The 12,917-nt window shown below is 36.9% G+C and overlaps 1 protein-coding gene across 1 annotated transcript in view; it reads left to right on the forward strand.

Annotated features, from left to right (window-relative positions):
* The first annotated feature begins 393 nt into the window (after window positions 1–393).
* CDH11 (cadherin 11, type 2, OB-cadherin (osteoblast)) overlaps window positions 394–12,917 on the forward strand; it is a 37,763-nt gene continuing 25,239 nt past the window's right edge. The window contains exon 1 of the mRNA XM_010082989.1: window positions 394–528. The gene's annotated coding sequence lies outside the window, so the exon portion shown is untranslated. The remainder of the gene's footprint in view (window positions 529–12,917) is intronic.

Raw genomic sequence — 12,917 nt, forward strand, 5'->3', positions numbered from 1 at the left:
CCTTTAGAGCGCTTAGTAATGTTCAAAGCACATCTTGTTGGCTAATGGCATCTGCAGCTGTTACTTTTTTCCCTATAGCGTGTCTTGTATTGAATAATGTTCCCAGAACAGATTTTTCCACAGAACCCTGTTTTTTCAGGAGATAATGAAAAAGATGTGAAGGAATTTTGATATGGCCTCTAGCATTTTAGTTATGTGAACATTCTTGCAGTAATAAGTCTGTTAAGGTGAAAGCTGTTTATTAAATTTCCTTTGGACTTATAAGTATTATTTAACTGCTAGTATATAAACTCTCCTTAGGCTACTGTGATAGTTTATAGGCTAGATGTTAGGGCGTTTTTTTATTATGATACCAAAATTGCATTGAATTTCAAATGAACTTTTTTATTCTTTGCAGCCACAGCTGAAGTACTGGATAAGTGGCAGCAGCAAACTCACATCTGCATTATCATCTTAGACTCATTAAGTGACATTTCAAATGTGTGGAATATGCTACATAAACTGGCAACAAGTTTCCAGTGGGTAAAGGTAAGTAGTACATCCAAAAGTATGATCTTCTGAGTGGTCAGATCTGCATAGCTACCACGGTTTGATAAGGTGCATTTTTTGGATCATTAATTTCTTGTTTAAAACAGTAGCGAACCTCTTGAAAACTCACAGCAATGTACCACTGAAGAACAGAAATGTAAGAAATTCTCTAATATTTAGGCTTCCAACTTGATTTTATTAGTCCAAAAGATTCATACTTTTCTTATTCTAGGCTACATGAGTGATTAATTCCGTATTTGGTTTATTTCACTGATATTTTGTGCAATACCACTGAGCTTAATATAACTGCTCTGACTTGGGTTAGAAAAGCAATTTAGTGGTGACTCCTAGGCTTCAGAGAAGGCAACTGTGGAAAGTGTGGAAATAGAGTGGTATGGAAAACCCTAGACCTAAAAAAAGTCATATCTGCTGCCTTTAATTTTTCATATCCTCTGGGGCTTTCGATTGTGCCTATTTCTGACCACATATGATTCCACAGAAGTGAGAATTGTCCACTTACAGGAGCATCCATGCTTTATTAAAATTAACACAGAAACAGATTAAATGTGATAGAAAATAAATATGTAAATACTATCATTTTTACAGAATCAAAGGCACGATCCCACCTGAATTGTCTAGGATAAAGAGTACAAAGCCATGATATTAAAGCTTTTTGTCTAGCTGACTCATTCACAGTTTTTACATTCAATGCACTCAAATCCTGCTTGACAGATGCTTCGTTTCTGTGGAAATGTGCTTGAATGATGATAATCTTATTTCTGGCAGACAAACGGGCCGTATACTTAAACATCATTGTGGGCAGTTATATAGGATATGTGTTTATGGTGTCCACCAGCTTGTTAAGATAGACTGCAGCAATTAGTACCAGGCTGAAACAGAGTGTATTTGACTGATACCAACAACATTCAAATTGATTTAGGTGGGAAATATGTAAGCTCCTTTGCTTCTTAGGAAGAGCTGTAGCTCAGCATGTGAGATTCTTATGCTGTCATTCAGTTAACACAAGGGACAAATTTTGCAAATTTGCTCACTTCTTGTTCAGATACAGCTTTTCAATAGAATGAAGTTAAAGAGTATTTGGTTTGACTGAAGGCTTCCTGACTAGGTTTCAAATTCATATATGGATATCAAGAAGACATAGCAAAATTATCTTAAATTAATTATGGGTTCAGTTTCTCTGAGTCTCCCCTCCATGCACAGTTAAGTGAATTTTCTCACCACCATTTCATATGCCTCTTCTGGCATTTTCTTATATCTCACTTCAAGGTTTAGTTCAGGCCTCTTTCTGCTCTTCTTGTTCTTGCCTTCAGAGCTACACTTCCAAGTAGATTTCATTTTTACAAATTAAAGGACTGAGGAATAAACCTAAAGGAAAACTTGAAGGCCCATTGCTCTCACTACTTTTTGAGATAAGTGAATTTAACAAACTGGGTCCCTACTCAAGTTCTTTTCATGTCTTATCTGAGAAACAGTTGTGTCTATATTTGTGCACTTTTTTGCATTTCAGAGTTCAAGTTATTTTAAAGGTCAGAAGTGGTGAACCAAAAGCTAAATCAAAGTCTTTCAGAAACAATTTTGATGGGGGTTTATTGAGAAAACGGATGTCAGCTTTAACTTTAAATACTCTCTATAGTTGCTCTCTTCAGGCTTTAATAATGATAACAGTAACCATAATAATAATATTTATTAAAATGTGCACCATTGTGCCTCCAAGAACAAATGCACACATCTAGGGCTAAAAAAAATAGACACAAGATAAAACTAAATTATACACCTTGCATGTATATTTTATCTAAAAATAGATTACTGTATACTCAGCCATTCAAAGTTTCATATGCAACAAAAACTGTCTTGAATTCTACTCAGAAGCTAGTTTGCTGTCTCAAACATGGGCATATCCTACATGCTATGAAATAGAACAAAATTTAGTGCATTTACTTCTTTTGAGCTCTTTAACTGAACCAATTACTGCATTGTTAGTTGTAGCTGAAGAAAAACTTCTTCAAAATGGCTTCAGTGTTTTTCAGGAATACTTGCTAATGTTACCATGCAAACATATGCAATTTATGTGGCTTTACTAATCTGTATAAAGACTAGTAAAGTCACAGAAGTTGTGATGGGTAAAAGCTCATGTAATGCAAAAGATTTTCCCACTTTATTCCTGACAATCTACATTTGCAACCATTCAGTTACTTTATTTTAAAATGGCTTTTCAATTACATTCTAGTGCTGTAGGGGAAAGCCTTGTGACAAAGGCATGACATAAACCATTTATATTGCAGCTCCATCATAGTTCCCATAGCTAAACTAGACTGGACAGTTCATTAAAAAGAAAAATTAATAGTACAAGGTTGCAGGGAAACAATAACAGATTATGACTGGCCTGTGGCAGCCCACTGAATTCATGTAGTGGAATAAAAGTGATTCCCCTGTCTCATAAATGAAGGCTTGTTCCAGGGTTTTAGGCAAAGTCTATACTTCTATTCCTTTACAGGAAAAAGCTATACAGTTTCTTGTCTATAAAATCAATAATTTGTAGTTCTTGCAGAAGATTAATATGTACTCTTTTGGGATGGAAAGCACATATTTCATTAGGCTTTGAATGTGTAATAACAAACATAATATAAAAGACAATAGAACAGAACACACAAAACGGCTACATCAAAAGAAAAACTAACCTTATCAGAGCTGGGCAGAGGCATGGAGGGGCAAAGCGAGGGTGGAATCAGGACTAAATCCCATCTTTTCTAAGATAGTGACTGCTTTAGACCAGTTGAAAAATGCTGTACTTCAATGTGGCAAAACCAAAGGATTTGTGATTCAGCAGCATGTCTTTTGGGTCCATTCCCACTACCTGTGTAACATCATATATGATTTGTCTCTTGTTTAAGGTTTTTCTTATAGATGTAACTAAGTCCTAATGGCTTCTTTCTAGACATTACTGCATATTTTCCTAATTTCCTCAGAGTTTCATGGTTTAGATTTTCTGTATAATTCTGGTATGCGTGGCAAGTACACAGACCTAGACTTTAATGTTGAAATCTGAGTTTTGTTACAGCAATGCTATAAATTCCTGTCTCAGAGATATTTCAAACAATATGGGCTCTGGGACGCATTAACCATTTCTTTTGGCTGGTAGCCACAACCTTCTAATGAATTCGATGGGATAACAGGAGAGGCCAGAAAAGGGGAAGTCTGAGCCAATATAATATTTGGAATCAAATACAGGACTGATCTTCTGGGGTATTCTCTGGTTCCATTTATGAACACAATCTTTTTTTAGAAACAATAGCCTAAAATACTGAAAAGTCTTGGTTCTGGGAGCCGATCTTCTTGTACATTTGGAGGTTTGTACCTACTTTTACAAGGGAACTTGAGTACCTCGCCTCCCATTCTCCCTTCACTCCCCCCAAAATAGAAAAAGAGATTATGTAACCTCAACAGTCTGGTCACTCAGAGCAGCCTCCTGGCTATCTTGGCTTAGTTTCATGCTATAAGCTATGTTCTGTGAAGTGAGGCTCCACTGAAGCAAGAAAACCCAACCAACCAAAAAACTCTCCCTCGACCTCCTGGGCTGCTTTCATACTTTCACTGCAGGCAACATATATGAGTTACAGCACGTTGGAGGGAGGAATATTTCTCCTAATTTTTAAAGGGAAAGTGTTTGCACAAATATTTATCGCTCACTAATGAGCTGTTCATTTCAAGACTGGCTACTTACTACCTGCAACCTTCACTGCTATGTTCTTCTGTTTACATGTCCAAGGGTACCGCTTCTGTCTTCTCTCCCTCTCTGCCCTGCATTAGACACAGGAGAGAACAGCCCCATCACAGGGAACAGCGTTTCAGTGAATCACAATGACTCACTCCAAGGAAAGCTCAACAAAGACTGTGTTGTGCTGCTTCACAATAAAACTAGTGACCCAGTGGTTGCTGCTACTTTGCTGCTTGCAGGATGAACAGAATAAAACAGTAGCTGTGTGTTCAAGAAACGTCACATCAACTGGAATTACCTTTTTTCTTCTGGTAGATCTGTAGTAATTTGATTTGATTAAAAAGTGCTTTCATTTAACAAATATAAAGGTCACTTAAATATTTAAGTAGGAAAACTTCCGAGCAAAGAATAGAATGGTAATGGCTTTTTTTAATAACTGTCAAAACCAACTGTCCTAAGCAGAGCTTGGTGCAATGTTGGCCCCGTCATTATCCAGGTTAGTTCTGCTCCCCACATCCTGTTACGTCCTTTCAGCAGAGACTTGGTTGCCTTTAACGTGATCTCACACATAGTTGACTGATCTCACACATAGTTGACAACATCGTCTTTTCTTCAACTGAACTACTTTGCCTGTGAGCTGTTACTGGAGTGCTGCATCCAGGTTTCAGACTAGGTTGCTTGAAGTTTCCATCAGTTTGTTGTGCTACAGCTTGCACAGCTCATTTAGGCCAAAGGAACAAAACTTATATGTAAAGCCAAGAATGCACTGTTAACCTAAACTCTTAACAGTCCATCCAAAGGACCATTAGTTCACTGGTGTTAAGATCTTGTGCAAGTTATGTGCAGTTAAAAGTGATACACACAAGCTTTCTAGTATCTACCCTTTCTCTGATGTCACACTCACCATCAACCGTCTCTCAGGCAGATGTCTTCAGGCAGGGGTGGGGATGGAGGGCCCCTGCATCCCAGAGCATGCAATGATGGTTTCTTCTTCCTTCTCATTCTAGAATCCCCCTGGAGTCATTTTTATGTTTGCTAACATGCTCCACATTTCCGCAAATTGCACTCTCTTAATTGCTCTGTAGTTGACATTACATCCAGTTTTACTGTGAATGGTGTGCTTTGTATATATTGAATATTGTCCTTTGTTCTCTGTGTTATCTCTAAAACTGGTTTTGTGCAGCATTCAAGGTTGCATTTGTTTAGTGGCCAGTAGCTGACCCCTGCTGAGCAGTTTACAGCCCTGGAGCCTCCACTATCATCTTGTACCTGGACATTCAAATCTCTTCATATCATCCCATGCCTGTCTCTATGCTGCATTTTATTCAGGGGTCATAGATAGTTCATTCTGCACAGAATAGTGAATTGTTATTGTTACCTATTCATTAAAAATACGTACATAAACCAATGCTATTACAACACACAGTCATCCAAAACTAAGCAAAAAGCCAAATCAAATTAGGCAATAGTCACTTAGTCCTTAGAAAACCTGTTACAGCCAAATAAGTTAACCAAAACCAAGCCCCAAGCAGGCCAAACCAAGTCCCGATGAAGCCTAGCAAGTCCTAATGCGTCCTGAGGCCTGTGCTGTCAGCTTCACACAAAGTCTTTGGCACGTTGCAAGCAATGGTAATGCTGTTTTACTGGCTTACAAAGCTCTGAAATTTTAACAAGTTCATGTTACACATGGAAAATTTTTTTACACTATTTAATTAAACCTGACTATTGAATAGATATTTAGTAAACATTCATATTAGGGATCTTATTCTTACATAATCATTCCTGTCACATATTACAGCTGGGTTTTGTTATAGCTGTTTTTACCAATAGAATAGCATTGGGTCAGTGCCTGCGTATGACCTTCATAATGAGTTCTTCCTGCTTATAATATATATTTATCCTTCTTTAGGTCTGATTCTAAGCTCACTTACTGAAGCTTAAGCCAGAAAGAATCCACAAAATTTGGAGAAAGAGTTTAAAAAAATCATGTTAAGTTTTTTTAAGGCAATGTTTACCCTGACAGCCATTACATCTGAACAAGAAATATGTCTGGCTGTTCAGAAAGATATTCCCAGTTCTTGGATGAATCCCCAGATCCAGTTTTTCCAGCTGGTGCCTGTCTGGTGCTTTCTTCTCTATGACCACTGGATTTCCAGGAAGTTATTTTTGATTGTAGGTGAAGTACCAATGGTACCAAATAATTTGTTTTCCTTTTGCTCACTCTTGTGAGTTTTTGAGTTGAAAACACTGTCTTTAGGTCTTCAAAGTGTCAAGAAAATACAGGGTTGGCATTGTAGAAGAGCACTGTATCGCTGTCCCTGGATGTGATATTGTAAAGCCACCAGAAAGGAAAACGGAAGATGGGAGTGTTCAGAATTGTACACAAAGAAAAACATACCCACTGAAGTTTTCTATAGGCTTTTAAATGAAAAACTCCAGATTCTTTGTAACGTGAACAAAACCAACAAGCGTCAGTATTGCATTTACATTCTGTGAAGTCTGAGTTACCAGAGGAGACCAGAGAACAACCTAGAGGGTTACATCAGTCTGTTCTGATGTTTAAATCAGTGGATGCTATGGGTTGCTTAGCAGGTATATGGCAAATTTCCACAAATGACAGGGGAATCTTTAGCAAAGTTAAGAAAACTTAATGTGAGAAAAAAAGTAAGCAAAACTCATGGTACACTCAACACCCAGCCACTAACAATTTTAGCCTGATTTGTAAACATAAGGAAAAGTACAGATGAAACATAAAGTTACGTATTTGGAAATTACTTGGAACTGTGAAAGCCTTATTCCTCTCTATCAAAGATGATAAAATTCACAGAGATGAAAGGTGTTTGATCTGATGGATTGCCATACACAGAACCTTTTTAATAGAGCTATAGTAACCTGGTCTCCAAAGCTTCACACTCTTGCAAACATGATGTATTTGTGCTTACATGGAGAATGGCCTTTTATACGACACGCTTGCTCATTAGTCTTGGGCTTTCAGTCACCTTCATCTTGTCCACCAGCTACTTGTTTCTAACATGGCAATTTGGGCTTCTAGTTCACACTAGCTCTCTTGGGCTTAACACGTATGGTCTTTAAAAGCTTTCTATTGACGCAGCTTCCATTTTCTTTCTCTATGCACTCCCAGAACTGTCAGCAGTCATTTTAGTTTGTTTCTTATTTCAACTGTCAAGTCAACATTTTCCTTTACAAAAAACTAAAAAGTTCCAAAGTTTCTGAGTATTCCATCCTTCTTCCAATAAATGTAACAAGTACCAATGTATTTAGAAAGATTATGTTTGGTGGCAGACTCTCTCATCTCTTTACCCTAATAGTTCCTTTTCCAGAAAAAACATAATTACTCTGAGAGCAATTTATTTAATTACCATTATGGGAGACTTCAAAGGAAATTGGTTGGATTGAAATAGCGATATCACCCCGGCAACTTTTTGAAAAGAACACTTTGGTAGAAAATAAGCTGAATGTAAGGGTATATTTAATGTGAAAAAAAAAAAAGCCTAATCCTATTCTTTTGACTTAAACAGTCTTTTCTATGTATGTGTGCGTGTGTATATATATATATATACACACGTATGTTAATTCTTTTTATTATTGTTATTGGTCTCTGTTTTTCTTCTATTAATATAAATTCTTTCCCCTGTACTTGCCACGTACTAAGGTCATTCTATCCAGAAATTACACTGTTCTCAATCCAGCAGTTCTACCAAGTGTCAGATTGTTTTTGCCTTTCTTTTCACAAGCTCATTTTTAAGCAACACTTCACTGGTCTTCATTAAGGAGAAAACTATCTGTTATTGATTTGTGAGCCAAAGCTTTATCTGACTGGACTCACGTTCATTCACATTCAAGTAATTCTATACTGTCCTGTTGGTTAAAAAAGACATTAGCGATCTAAGAAATCTAAGATTGATGATCTAAGATGCAGTTATATACCACAAGTCCTAATTATCCCACTCTTAAGGCCAAGACTTGCCCTTGACATCAGAGAAATGTTGGCAAAAGGTAGAGTATTTGTATCTCCAAAACATATAATGCACTTCCAGAATATATCTAATTATAGCTGATTCATGGCTTCAGCTGTGAATAGAACTAATCTAATTAAACAAATGCCCATTTTTGCCAATTTCCCATGACTGTGGAACATCAGTTTCTGAAACTAGGGCTTTTATGCAAGAACAGCTATAGGCCCAAGGTATTTAAATTTTGCCTCTTCTGCACGTTATCATGGTGCCAAACATCGTACCAACTGTAGAAAAGCACTGCCTTAAAACTGTTGTTGTTAATGGTTTCTATGAGAAGAAAAATGTTTTGTCGCAGTCATCTGTAATTACAGGTCAGAAGTAGTGCCAATCCATATTCTCTGGGTTATATTAGTGTTTCATGTGATCAGGTAGAAATACGTAATGAACAATTTTAACTCAAAATGACTTAGGTTCATGCAAAATATACTGAATCATTTGCCCTTTCTTGCAAATGTGTTATTTGCATGAAAAACAAATTTTAATTGCAAGCTGACAAGCCTGTCTTTTTTGTGTTATTTATATGCTTAGCATCTAATTGCATCACCTTAGCACCTCTTTTTGCATTTTTGGTTTTGTGTCATAATATTGGGAGTTATGTCTTAGTCCTTATAGCTTTGGAACACTGAAAATATAGATGGTAACCTCTGATTTGTGCTCAGAACAGGTCAGGTTGTACAGGAAGCTAAAGGGAAGGTTGTGTCTAATGAAGGTGGTGTTTTCCTTGTGTTTGTGTGCTTGTTTTTTAGGTTAAATAGAAATATTCTATAGTGACCACTTACAATGAGACATCTCAGAAGATACTAATGCAAATATTGTTTGAATTATAATCATGTGATTTAGAAGATTGTACATAATAATTTAAACTTGCAGTTTTGGTCCTTTCAGCTGTAGCCTCCCATTAGGTACTTAAACAGTGATGGTCTCCTTTACTAGAGCTACTGACACTGTATTAGGAATGTGTGTGAATGTTCTGGTATTGTTATCTCATACTATCAAGCGAAAAGCTGTCTCTTCACAGACAGTCTCTGCCTATGACAAAATTAATTATTGATTTAATTGTTCATTCAAAAAATCTCAAACTGGCTTTTATGTTCTTTATGGAAGGCATTTGCACTAAACTGGAACAGTTAAGCAAACTGTTAAGCAAAAAAAACCCACAAAAACCAAAAAACAAAAGAACCTCACACGTGCATGGCTGAAGGGTCTGACTCTTCACTCTGCAGCTCCAAGGAAGCTGAGAAAAGGAGAAGGCTCTTTGATTAGAAACGTAGCTCTCACCTTTCTGTTTCTAGTAAATGTATTTGAAAAATAAAGAGACCCTTAGTAATTCACTAACTTGTCAAGTTTTATAACGGTAAGTGTTACAGGGAATCTAATTACGCGAAGCTCTCTAAATGAGAGTCACAGTGGTTGCTAGACTTAAACAAACTGCTGTCAGGTGGTTTGAATGTGCATCCAAAGTGGCAATCTTTTATCAGAAACTTTCCTACTTGAGGGAGACCAAATTGAAGGGGACCAGGGGATCGAGTAGTCTAGCAGAACTGTATTCAAAGTGGGAAAACATTTTGTAAAGGAACACATTGGTCATATAAAGACCACAGAAGATGCTATAACAGTTTGGCATTTCAGCAGCACTGCTGAAGCTGCCTAAAAATGAAGCTGTGAGTACAATACCACAGATTCAGTTTAGATTTCTGATTGCATGGAGGCTGTCAGCCCTTCAGCCAGAGATTATAGATCAGAACAGAAATGGATTGCATGTTGGAATTCTTTTTGGTTTGGTTTGGTAGCTGAATAGGCCTGCCTGTAGTTGTCAGTTTTTGATAGGTTTTCAGTTCTGACTCTCTAATCTTGACTTTCCATCTCGTTTTTGGCATAAACCAAAGAGACCATCAGTCACAGCACAAGTGTTATTTAGCCATTCATAAGTATAAAATCTTAGAGAAAAAATTATTCAGGGTTGGCTTAGCATGTAAGTACAGCATTAGTAGTCGGAACTAAGTTGACTTTAGTTGTCATTTATTTCGTCCTCAGGGTGTCGTTTATAACCACTTACAAAATAGCAAACTATATTGAAACTAGCAGGGACATAGGCTGGAGCTATATTGCCCTTCGAGTATGCAGGAAATTACAAAAATTCCAGTTTGTCTGAGATGCACAAGAACACAATTACTATTTAAAATAAACTCTACCAAGAGCTTAGTCATTACTTTAAATGACTCTATCAATCACCGTGTTCTTTAATAAGACTACCTTTCTTAAGCTAGTTGTTTTCCTGTAGAGTTTATGCTTAAAAACAGACAGCCTCTGTCACATTTATCTTAAGTGGATCTCCCCAGGGCAGCAAGTAAATGTAAAACTCTGTTTACAGCCATTTTTCATTTCCCAAGCGTTTTAATATCACTCTCTCAGGCTTATTTCTATGTCATTCCCTTCATAATGTACTAAGATGTCTTCTTACTTTCTACTGCTTTGTATGAGGTACACCAAATGGCAATTTCACTCTTCTTGAATGAGTACAAATTAAATAAAAACCTGGTGAAAATACTTTCCTTCCATGAAGATTTCAGAGGTGGTTACTGAAGGATATATCACATCATATTAGTCAGGAGGTTTTCTTCCTCTTTCCTGCAAAATTACTTCTGTTTTTCAAGAGCTATCATTTTATGGTTTTGTCTATGGTTTCCTAATACTGAATCTCAAAGCTGCTACAGGAAAATATGGCTACATTTCAAAAACTATTCTTTGGAGCAGCTGGGGATTATTGGCTTGAAACATCTCAGTAATCCAATACAGTGCTATCAAACATAATTTAAAAATGCAAAGGATTAAGATTTCCTTTCATAGGATTCTACAGAACTCAGAATAGGATTCTACAAAATTTACTTAGCATTTTTAAGGTAGCTTCTATGCTAAAGATGAAAATCACCAGTTCTGTAAAGATTTTATTTACGTACATATTTTATTTAAGTACATACAAGTCTTGCCATGACCTAGAATCCCTTTGTAGTAGGATACACCTAGAATCTTGGCTGTTTGCACAGCATATATAAAACTAAATATATACTTATCTCTGCAGAACTGCAACCTCAGATTATAATCCTTTACAATTGCATCATGCTCCTATGCTAAACAGCAGAATATGAATTGGGGGAGTGTGAGGTTCTCGTTATTCAGTGGAATAACTAAAAGATTTTTTTTTTTCCCAAGTATCTTTAAATATGAAAAATTTCCTTTTCTGGACTAAATACTTTTGTCTCGTAAGACTAATTATGTTCTGTGAATGACACAAAAGACTTTATATCAATTTGCATTCAGATGAGGGTTATTTGCTGTTCGCTCCAGTGAGACCTGAAATACGCTTCAACAAGAAGAGAGATTCAGTGTTTCAGAAGGGCTCACAGGGAGTTAGTTGATGTCGGTCTGTTTTAGAGTTATACATTGGGAAAAATGAGATTTACCAGTTACATATACAGCATGAAAATCTTTTCCCGTATCAGAGATCAGAGCTCTTGTCATTTAAACAAAATGTTTTACATTAGACTACTGCATATTGGCCTTTAATTCTTGATTCCCAGTAGAGACGTATATACGTGACTAGTCTCGTGGGGTTAGTCATATTCATAAAGTCAGTTTGCTGTGTATGGAGTCCTTTAGTTTTTAATTTTCCTATTTTGTGTGTGATGAGTATGGGCTGTGGTCCTGGCACTTAGTGAGGGAACTCTGCTGGTCTATGAATTGAGCTATATGTCCCAATGCTGCTCTGGGAGAAGGACTTATCTGAGGAAGCAAAAATCCATCTCCTAATGGGATGATTTCCTAACTGGAAAAATATGCATAAAGCCCTTAACTGCTGTGGTGCAGCTGAAAGTTGAAAAAGCCGATATTGTCTCATCCTCCAGTTCAGCTCGTTCCATTTACAGTAGACCTTGCAAATGATGATGCACTAGAGTTGCACCTTTCTCAGTTCTGCATGTCATATAAGTAACTCTATCAAGGACAAATACTCTAGTTCCAGTGGAAAAATGCAATAATCCTAATTCTTGTTTTGTCCAGATTTAAGGTACCTAGAATCTCACTGATTTTCAGGACTAAATGATTTATTTTAAGAACTGGCTTTGCCATATGTGTAATGCAAACTAGATAGGCTGTATAGGAGTTCTTAAAATATGTTGCATAACATTATTTCATGTAAATGAAATGCCTTCCTTTCTGCAAGTATATTGTACAGGGAGTCTAAGCTAAAAACTACTCAAAGATTGGTCTGATAATGCAGAACAGCATTCTTCAAGGAAGAAAGTCTCCCAGCTAACCATTTAAGTTAAACCATGGAGTATGAGCCTTGAGGCTGCTCAAAACAGCCCTATCCCAAAAGCACAAAAATTCCCAGGTTCTTGTTAGCTTTCTGTGCCTGATTAAGCAGAGGAGAGGCTCCTGCAAAGCTGGGTGTGTTGCAGGTCCCTCCCTGCCTCTGTGGGCTGTGGGGGGCTCAGCCAGCTGCTCCATCCTTATGCCCAAAACTCAGGCACTCTTAACTCCAGAACTAATATGATCCAATATTTATTCTGTCATTAAAAAACCATTCATTTCCTTGTCTGATGATAAAATTATTGTAA

This window comes from Pterocles gutturalis, unplaced genomic scaffold (genome assembly GCF_000699245.1).
Source record: "Pterocles gutturalis isolate BGI_N339 unplaced genomic scaffold, ASM69924v1 scaffold13020, whole genome shotgun sequence".
Classification (NCBI taxonomy): Eukaryota; Metazoa; Chordata; class Aves; order Pterocliformes; family Pteroclidae; genus Pterocles; species Pterocles gutturalis.